Source organism: Pteropus alecto, unplaced genomic scaffold, assembly GCF_000325575.1.
Source record: "Pteropus alecto unplaced genomic scaffold, ASM32557v1 scaffold19, whole genome shotgun sequence".
NCBI lineage: Eukaryota > Metazoa > Chordata > Mammalia > Chiroptera > Pteropodidae > Pteropus > Pteropus alecto.
Window position 1 is genome coordinate 2,432,158 of NW_006442490.1, and position 10,117 is coordinate 2,442,274.

Here is a 10,117-nt window from a genome sequence, read left to right on the forward strand (position 1 = left end):
TTCAAGCCAGCTCTTCACATTTTTTATTAATGTACTAAAAATCAGAAAATAATAACAATAATTGCTGATTTTTTATAATAATAGGTCAAGTTGCCTGTGTAATATTTTGTTTAGTTTTCGTTTTTTTAAGCAGAATTCACTACTGAAAGTGCAAGCCTTGAAATAAAATATGTAATCAGCTGAATTTCTGAAAATATTAAAGGGAATTCCCTGACCAAGATCTTTTAGAACAAACCACATTATATGCAATTTTTTTTTTTTTATGACATCAAGTAAGATTGAACTGATGTGTATGGAAATCTGTAATCTGAGGTTTGTAAAGTTTATCGTTGTGCTGGCTTACTATTTAGCTAAAAAAATAGGCAATGGATTGTGAATCCTGTAGCTTGAGTCTTGGAGCTCTGTAGTCTGTCAGTCCCAGATCTAGATTGACTATCAAACTTTGACAAGTAAAGGTGATTTTTTTTTTAACGCCTACAGTATCTGGCCTTCCTAGGTGGTCTCCCATCCAAGTACTAACCAGGCTCGACCTGCTTAGCTTCCGAGATCAGACGAGATTGGGCACGTTCAGGGTGGCATGGCTGTAGACAAGTAAAGGTGATTTGAGAAATACTTGTCCTTAATATTTAGAAGAGTACCTTGTCTAAATTAGAAATAATAAGACTTGAGTAACTTGGACTGTGATTGTTATAAATTGGTTGCTTTTAATTGAAAGGGAAATTTTATGAATGCTCTAAGAATTGCTTCTGATAATTCCTCACATTTATTTCTTACCACCCTTTAATTTGGGTCACCGGTCTCTTGCCCAACACCTGTTTGTTTATCTGCATGGCTTCCAGGATTGTTTCCTCACCCTCCTACTGACAGTAGTCTTAATGTAAGTTTAGATTCAAGGCCAGATTTTTTATGTGCTGCTTTCATGACTGGTTTCCTTACTGACTTGAGAAGCCTGCCATCAAGTGTTTTGAAGGACTTCTTTTACTGTGCAGCAGCAATATAATAGAAACCCAGGTCAGTGTTGCAGCCCTATTTTGCTTTTGTTAACTACATCATAGCTTCTTTGTGTTGGTGTGAATAATTAACAGTTGGCTGTTTTGGTATACTGTTGTTGAGAATGATAGATGTTTTATTAATAATCTCATAACACTTTAAAAGAAGTAAATCACAGTGCTAAAGAGGGTTCAAGGAAAGGAGAGACCACATCCAGTTAGAGCAGTTTTCTCAACATTCTGGGCTTATTGTTGGGAGGATTGGATGTTTAGTAGCATCCCTGTACTAGATTAGCATTCCCTCTGCCCCCAAGTGTGAAAAGCAAGAATATCTCCAGACATTGCCATATGTCTCCTGGGGATCAAAATCTTCCCTGGAGAAGAACCACTGATTTAGAAGAATTAGGGAGCAGTAGCATTTGAGTCAGGCTTTGAAGAATAGGTAGGATATTAGGGGATGGGGAAGGAGTAGACGTGATTCCAAATAGAAGGAATGCCAAAAAGGAGCAAAATAATATCCTCAAATATTTTGTTGATTCCCTGAAAGAAAAGTGGGAAGTGCAGTAAAGTCATCTCTTAAATCTGAATGTTTGATAAATGCCCTTTTGGCAAGCAGAGTTTTCAAGGATTCCTATATATCAGTCCAGTATTGACAAAACAGGAATAAAACTGTGTTCTTCATTATGGTTTGAAGATCCCCTGCAAGATTTGATCTTATTTTTCTCTGTGTGTTATAGAATGGGTTCTTGTACGAGTACCAAACACTAGGAATTAAGCTGAAAGAACAAAGATCGTTATTTATGTCAGCCTCAGTTCATTATCTATGTCATCTCGAAGAAAAAGGGGCATTCTTGATTCAAGACTAGCACATCATTTCACGTGGCAGCAGAATACTCAGGATGTTAACACAGGCTCCTGAAAGGCTGAACTATGTACGAATATCATTGTAATCTAGCTGGCCTTACTATTTCTGAACACAGGGGTATTTATTAGTATTTTAATTTTTTAAAATAAATAAATATGTGGAATTAGAATTGTTTATAATAGTTTTTCCAACTATTAATTAGATATATCTAGTGATTTAGCAAATGTAGGAGAAAATCATGAAAATTAAATCACAGTGTATATACTTTAAAATGCTGGCATTTTCATATCCAAGTTAAATATTAATCATATCAGTAGAACACTGGGGTGGAATTCTGTTGCAGAAGTTACAGCTTAGATAGATACTTTTTCCCCTGCCCTATTTTGCTTATCAGTTTGAGCTGGCAACATAGCTCATTTGTCATCTAGTTCAAATGGAGCCTGTAGCACAGCAGCCCTAAATGGAGGAAGAAGCATGCTTTGGGGATAGGGTGCGCTATAAAGACCTGCAATGGCCCTGGGTAAAAGGGAAGAACAGAGTTGCCTTGTCCTTTCTGCCCCAATAATTCTCTCAGACCTTTACTGACCTCCCACAAGTTTCATCGTTTGGGACTGTTACGAGTGGATAGGTACCTAGTTAGACCTGCTCTAGATAGGAAGGTGTCTGGTGCTTAGAATGACTTTTTGTATATCTGTTCCCTCTTTAATTGCTTCCTTTTAACCTCAAGATTAGGCTTTTATTGCAGAATTAAATGCATATGAGCCATTCAGTTTTACTCCATTACCTCTCTGGCTTAGAATGAACCATCAGTAGAATTAACAAAAATTGCATCATGTAGTTGGAGAATTGCCACCCAGGAAGTATTCTAGCCATACTTCAGGGGCGACTCCCCTCATGAGATTACTTTACAGTAGAACTCTAGAATCCAGAAGATAATATCATTAAGAAAAACTTAAGTCCTATCAGCTGTTGGAAAAACTTACCCGACCAAAAAACATACTCCCAGATTCCTTTGATTAGCCACAATCTTAAGAATATCATATTCTGAAAAAACAATTTAGAGTTGAGGGGAGCAGTACCCTACCTGGTCTAGTTCAAAATTAGAAGCTAGGATCAGATCATTAGAATCACACTGCTGCTTATTATTAGTGGACATGGCCATATTATTTGAGATCTCAGAATTGAACTCATCATATTAATTTAAACTTACAGAGATTTTAGGTTAAGACATATGAAAATTGCTTATCCATTTGCTTTGACCCTGGGTTCATCATAAACTTTTAGGATGCATATTCTCCGTAAAGCATTGTTACACTTTCATTCAAGGATTCTGTTCCATAGGTTCAGCTTTTGCTCTCTATGTTTAATGGATGTTGGGTGAGCACTTTTAATGACCTAGTCTTCCCACTCTACCCCCCCAAATAAGCTTCATGAGTATTATGCAAATTAGGATAGAGACACAAGATATTTAACTTCTATCAATGGAATTCTAGCCTAGTGTTTTGCTAGTATAACTAATATTTAATTTGGATATGAGAATGCCAATTACAAACTGAAGGTAAATTATTTTTTTCAATTTGTTAAATCCCTAGAATATCACATCTTAAACAGGAAAAAAATTAAAATTTATTATTATTGCACATTTATATTTGCTAAAAAGAATGCTAGTAAATACCATTGTATTTAGAAATGGTAAATACAGCTAAGCTAAAAAGACATTCATAAACTGCTAAGCTTTTCAGGAGCCTTTGTTAATATCCCAGGCATTTACTGCCACCTGAAATGATGTGCTTGTCTTGACTCAAGAATTTCCCTTATAGTCATGCTGACATAAATAATGATCTTTGTTCTTTCACTTCTGTGTTTGGTGCTCTCGTGTACCAATTTACCCAACTTGGGAGACCCTATTGCATAATTTCCTGAACAAAAAGTTTGGACTGTTGTTTGGGATATATTTTTATTGTACTCTTCCATAACAAAATCTAATTAGAAAAAGATGAAAAAGTAAAACCAGTTATGCAAGACTTGAGTAGAAGCTTTCAGAGTTAAGATGTACTGGGTGTCTTGCTGGAAACAAGAGTGAGGACGAGAATTACTTGTGTCTCACAAGAAGCAAATAATACTTTTGCCATGTGTCTGTGGTTGACCAGCTGCCTTTAAAGCTTCTAGAATGTTTTTTTTTAAAATTAATAAGAGTTGTTAGTAAGGTGAAAATTTTGCTGTCACATTGAGCAATAACATTTACATTTTACATTATGTGAAATTCTAATCTGAGAGAGATGGTCCTTTTTGCTTAATTCAAGCTTTTGCTTCAGGATTTATTCCTGCAAAAAATTAAAATTTATTACTCATTTGAAAAGTAGCTAATATTAATACTTTATTTAATGGTATGTGTCCTATTAAGATTGTTTAGTCTGACCTGGAATTTATCTATGTCTCTCGATTTCACTGGAGTATTGTCATCCTGTTGATTGTGGATGGACCAAATGTTAACCAGGTTTTTAGAGGGTGGTAAATAATGCATATATCACTTTTTATTTAATGTGGATTATGGTTAGCAAGCTGGTTTATATTCTTAGTGTTCATTTTGGCTAGAAATAAATAATCACTACTTCCTCAATTTGATTTCAGAGAATGCCTGAACTATTAAATCATAATATATTACAAATATTCACTAAGAGATAATCATATTTGAAAATCCCAAATCTTTATAATTGTTTATTTTGAAAAACATAGATTAAAATTTATAGCAAATTTAAATTCAAATTATTGAGGAAAATCTAGTGTGAATTCCTGAAAAGTCTTCCCAAAAATATTGCATAAAAATGAGATACTTTTATGTTCACATAGGTATGAAAATTCAAATGAGGCTGAAAAAATAGAATGGTCTTTTAGTCGAGATATCAAAACCATAATTCTGGTCTTCTGGAAATTTATAACATAGTTGAGAAATGAAAAAAAGAAAACCTGACATTTGACATATATGGTACTTTCACATACTGTGTTATGATATATCTGGGGAAGTAATTTTTATCTTTATTTTAATAATGAGAAAAATGGACTTTCCCAAGCTTAAATAACCACTGTCCTACCTAATTTACTTTAATGCAAAAAATGCTTTAATTTTAATTGGAAGAAAAATGTTTGTATAATTTCTAAAGAGGCAAACTTTTGTCTGTTTTTCCTAATGTATATTGGTGACAGAATTGTATTAATAATGAGCAGAGAGACATTCTTTTAAAGTGATTATTTTTATGATATAGCTTCTAATAAAGAGTTTTCTCAGGCTCTTTGAACACTAATCGAAGTATAGCTGTCAAATGAAATTAAAATTATACATGTACAAACATTGGTAGAGCTTTTAGATGATCTTAAATTGGTTTCACTTGGCATCCTTTCACAGTAGCTATTCTACTCTTTGTTTCTGGTTTTATTTAACAATTTTTATTTTTTACATAACAAAACCAATGTAATCCCACTCCCCTATAAAAGCTGTTCGGTGATCCAGCACAGTTAAAGGACATTGTGTCTGAATGATGGATTTTTCCCCCTTGGTATTAATTAGAAGGGTGGAAATCTATCGACTGTAAGAGCAGAGACTGAGACATCCCAATTATAGAAGTTTCTGTGGTTGGGAGAATGTCCCCAAAAGGGCAGACCAGAGTGAGAAATATAAACTATTGCTGTCATGTAGCATCTAAACCAAGTCGGGACACCTAGTTGATGCTCAATAGCTAGACCCTGACGGAATTACATTTTCTAATTTTAAATTCTTTAAAAAATCCCTAAATCTTAGAAAACTTTTCATATTGTCAAGTTAGCTCATAATTTGTATGCACTTAATTCTAATACCATTTTCAATTAAAATATAAACATCAAATTCAAAGTAGAATTAACATTTGCCACTTTTATACTGTAAGATCTTTTAAACCACTAAGAGCATTTTTAATATTGTGCAAAGTCTAATACAAGCATAAAGGATAGAACTACCAAAAAAAAAAATAAACCAGAGTAGTTATAGCCAATGCATCATTAGAGTGTTTCTAATTTTTAATGACTTTTTTGGATCACATAAAATTACTTTTTTACTTAAACTGATGATGAACACAGTGAAATTCCACCTTAAGATAGTTATTCTGGTACTACTTCCATGTGTATATAGATCTGTTGTCAGTGTTCTCATTTTAAACGGTAATATATATTTCTACATTTTTATGACATTTTTATCTTAATTGCAGATAAAACTCAGAGGAAATTTGCACAGATGCTGCTTTGGAGAACTTTACAACCTGGGTTGCAGAACTGAGCCTTGGTAAACCTGTCTCTATTACAGCATGTTGCCGTACATCTAATTAAATGCATAAGGTCTTTGGCTTTCAAAATCCATCGACCTTAAACAGGAATGCTTAGCATGTTTACCACATGTTTAAAATCTGTTCTTTATCAATCAGTCCTTTTGTAGCTTTCTAAGTTCTTCTTGATGGCTAATATGCAAAAATTAATTTTTAATATTTTAATTGATTTCTTTTATCAGTTTCTCAACTTGTATTTATTAAATACTCAAACTCAGTATTACCTACTCAATGCCTTTTAAGAGAAAGTTATAATGGAGAAGAAATTGAGCCTTAAACAAATGGTTACTTCTGTATATTACCTCGCACCAGTGCTTCATTCTATTTGTAGCATCTTTCTCCTTTAAATGGTCGGTTAATACTTTGAGACTTTGTTTACGTGTGGCAGTGTTGTAAAAAGAAACTAAAGATCACATTTTACCTGTATGGATGGAATATTCCTTTTCTTCAAGTGCAGTTTGTTGATATATTTTCTTAGTGAACATGTTCTGAAACTTACAGTTGATATTTAAAATTGATTATAGAGCATTTAGCTAAAGAGTTAAGCATTTGATTCCATTAGGTTTTCACATGTGTTAATCTCATTTACAGCATCAGATTGCAGCAGTAACATTTTCCTTTCTGTAAAGTTCTAAATTTAGTTATGACCTACTTAGTAATGCCTTTGAAAAGGGATATTGTATCCATGGTAAATTAATTTTGTATACTTAAACAGCTCAGCTTTGCCTGTAAGGCTGGTAATTGATATCTACTTCCGCACCTGTAAAATTGAATTCAAGTAAAATCATATACACTTGCTAGTTGTTAATATTTGTCTTTCTGAATAATAGTTTAAAGCAATATTTGTTAAATTTTCTTGCACTATCACAATTGCTTTTTAGTTATTTCACAAGAAGCATGTTTGTAGTAGAGACAAAAATATGTGTAACAAGGAGGACAGCACTAAGTCTCTGGGCTTTTTTGTGTGTGCAAATGTTCTTCTAATAGCCATTGCCTTCCATGTTGTTTACCTAATCAGCACATTTTGTCTGAATACTTGAACATTTTATCAGTGACACAGGTATAGAAACAGAAGGGAAACTTATAAAGAGTAATCTTTTGATTCAGTTTTAACATCATGACAATGAGTGCTTTTTCTAGCAATGATTTTTAAATTTTGTAAGTTTAACAGTATTTTGTTGTTGGGTTTTTATTTGATTTTAGTTGTGTGCATTTAATTTGCAGAATTTAGTAACTGCAGCTCACCTACTGCACCAAAGTTCTCCATTTTAGGAGCCCAGCTTTAGTCATTTGAACATGCTTCTAAATAAAACAAAACGAAACAAAAAAACCAAAACTATACTTTTGATCTGTAATAACAGCTCAATAACTTTGTCAAGGAAAGCTCTAATATATGCAGTGATGGTTTAAGGAAGGGTATGGCAATTTTAAATTTATATTTTGTGTGATGTTCAAATAAAATGATATCTACATTTATGTGATTAATTGGTCAGCATGACCATTAATTATTGCATAGAAATTGATTAAACTTTGATTTCCTTTTTTTAAATCGTGTTGTATTTGATTCCTGATCAAATTCCCTCAAAGTGAACTATTGATCTTAAAGTTTGAATTTTATGGTGAGATTGTAAGAGTGGGGGCACTTGAAACATTGTTCTATATTTATTAACTGCGTAAAATGATTACCTAATTTAAATTTGCACTTTAATGCCAAACTTAAAACCAAACACTCAGTTCAAAGTAGGTTAAGTGATTGTGGTTCATCTTAAAGCTATGTGAAATTCTAAAGGAATCAAATAATTCATGATGATTTAAATTTTCTGAAGATGGATTTTTTTATAGTGTTTCTTTCCTATGGATAGTTCTTATTCTCTCCCTTTCTCTCTCTCTGTCTTCCTCCCTCCCTCCCACTCTTCTTCTTTCTCTCCATCCCTATCTTTCTCTGTCACTAACCTCTGCAGCAAATTTAACTTGAATTCACTTAGGATCACAGGAATCAGGGGAGAGTGATTTAAAGGTGGTTTCTCCAGCACATTTTAAGAAAAGGGACCAAAAGTTATTTTAGCTTCTTCAATAGATTGCATGTCGAGTTGCTTATTAGGATAATAAATTAATATTAAATGCAATATATGTCTCGTCTTTACTATGGTATCTGTTTAGGAGTTGTTCAAATCACTGCAGTAGGGCTCTGCAAATAAAATCATGTAACCTATTATCATGGATCTAATGTACTGTAACTTTATGAATAAAAGGTAAAAAATTTCAAATAACAAGTACAAACATTGAACAATGACCTATAAAGATTTGTAAAAATAAAATTTTTCCAATAGATTTCATTCTTGTCATTTTGTAAGATGACCCTGCAGTCCACCTGTTTGTAACTTTTTTTAATAAAATAGATATCTGTATTACTGTGGTTGCTTTCTTGAATTATTTGGTATATTACTACTTGTTCTAGATTTGCTAGCTTGTAAATCACTTTATTATAACCGAAAGCCATTACCTTTTATCAAAATGATAATGTGTACTGCAGTACATGTTTAAACAAGTTGAATGTTCACTTGCGTCCTTAATTTATCATTCTGGCATATGTGGAGAAAAACTGAGGTGTATCTGAAAATGTAATATGTAATTAATTGAGTAATATAAATAAATTAGAAATAATGAGTAATGAGTACAAAATTATAATGTATATGATTTGTCCCATATCAAGAAAGTGACCCCACAAATCTGATGGCTGGGAAATGTCCATGTATAGGAAATTTCAGACAGTATTAAACAATATAATTAAATTTTGAAATAATAAATTAAAAACATTCAACATAATTAAGCTATTTTATTTTACCCAGCGAAATGTTTGCCAATTCACTGCATAAATCAATATTTTTAAATAGTTGAACTGAACAGATTTTTTACTCGAAGTTTTATAAAACCATAATCTTTTCTTTGAAGTTGGAGAATTCTGTTTGTCCAAATGTATATGGACTAGATTAAATTTATTTTTTTGTAAAAGTGGCATGTTTACATATCTGTCATAATACATAGAAAATATCTTATTGTTTATTACCATTGATTATTGGTCTTTAGTTGGACATCAAACACACCATGTATAATGTACTACATACTATCCTTGAAGTCCAAAAACCCTTTTCTACACTGAAGGCATCATGATTTCAAGGCCCTCTCCCTTTTTTCCACAGGAGTATATTCCTTCATTAAGCAAGGTCAAATTTTTTTTTAAAAGTAAGGAAAGGTATATTGATCAAGAAGGTGCCAACTAAGAAGATGGGAGACCTAGTGGTGCCTCAAATCTATCTTAAGAAATTAAAGAGTTCAGACTTTTTAAAAATTAATTAATTTATTTTAATTAGTTTCAAGTATACAGTACATTGTTTAGACATCTATATAGTTCATAACATGATCCCCCCAATTGCTCCCTTCCTCCCCTGGCCCTCCACCTAGCCATCATATTAATGCTAATTGCATTCTGCTAGGGCATTCTTAAGAGTTCAGCCGCTCAGTTCTATGATTCTACTATAATGATCATTTTGATCATAATTATGTTTCTGGATCTTTTTCTTATACTTGAACATGAGCTTCATGAGGGCCAGAACTTTGTCTCAGGTATCTAGGTCTTAGCATAGTTTCCAACACAATAGCATAATGATTAAGATCATATACTTTGGAGTCAATAACTTGGAGTCAATCAAACCCAGCTCTACCACATACTAGCAGTATGAACTAACTTCTCGGAGCCTACTTTCTTCTCTGTAAATAGAAATAATAACAGTAACTATCTCATGGGATATTTGTATATGCCAAATAAATGATTGTTAGATGAATTATAAAATAACAAAGTGAAAGCTGCCCCTTCATTCTATGTTGTATTCCTTTTACCCAAACTTCAAAGC

The 10,117-nt window shown here is 32.7% G+C and overlaps 1 protein-coding gene and 1 pseudogene across 2 annotated transcripts in view; one reads left to right on the forward strand and one right to left on the reverse strand.

The window, feature by feature from the left end:
* Positions 1 to 8,614, forward strand: part of RAP2C (RAP2C, member of RAS oncogene family) — a 14,515-nt gene extending 5,901 nt beyond the window's left edge. For both annotated transcript variants that reach the window (XM_006921531.3, XM_025039653.1), the window contains exon 4: positions 6,093 to 8,614. The gene's annotated coding sequence lies outside the window, so the exon portion shown is untranslated. The remainder of the gene's footprint in view (positions 1 to 6,092) is intronic.
* LOC112470915 lies at positions 472 to 589 on the reverse strand (annotated as a pseudogene).
* Positions 8,615 to 10,117: the final 1,503 nt, after the last annotated feature.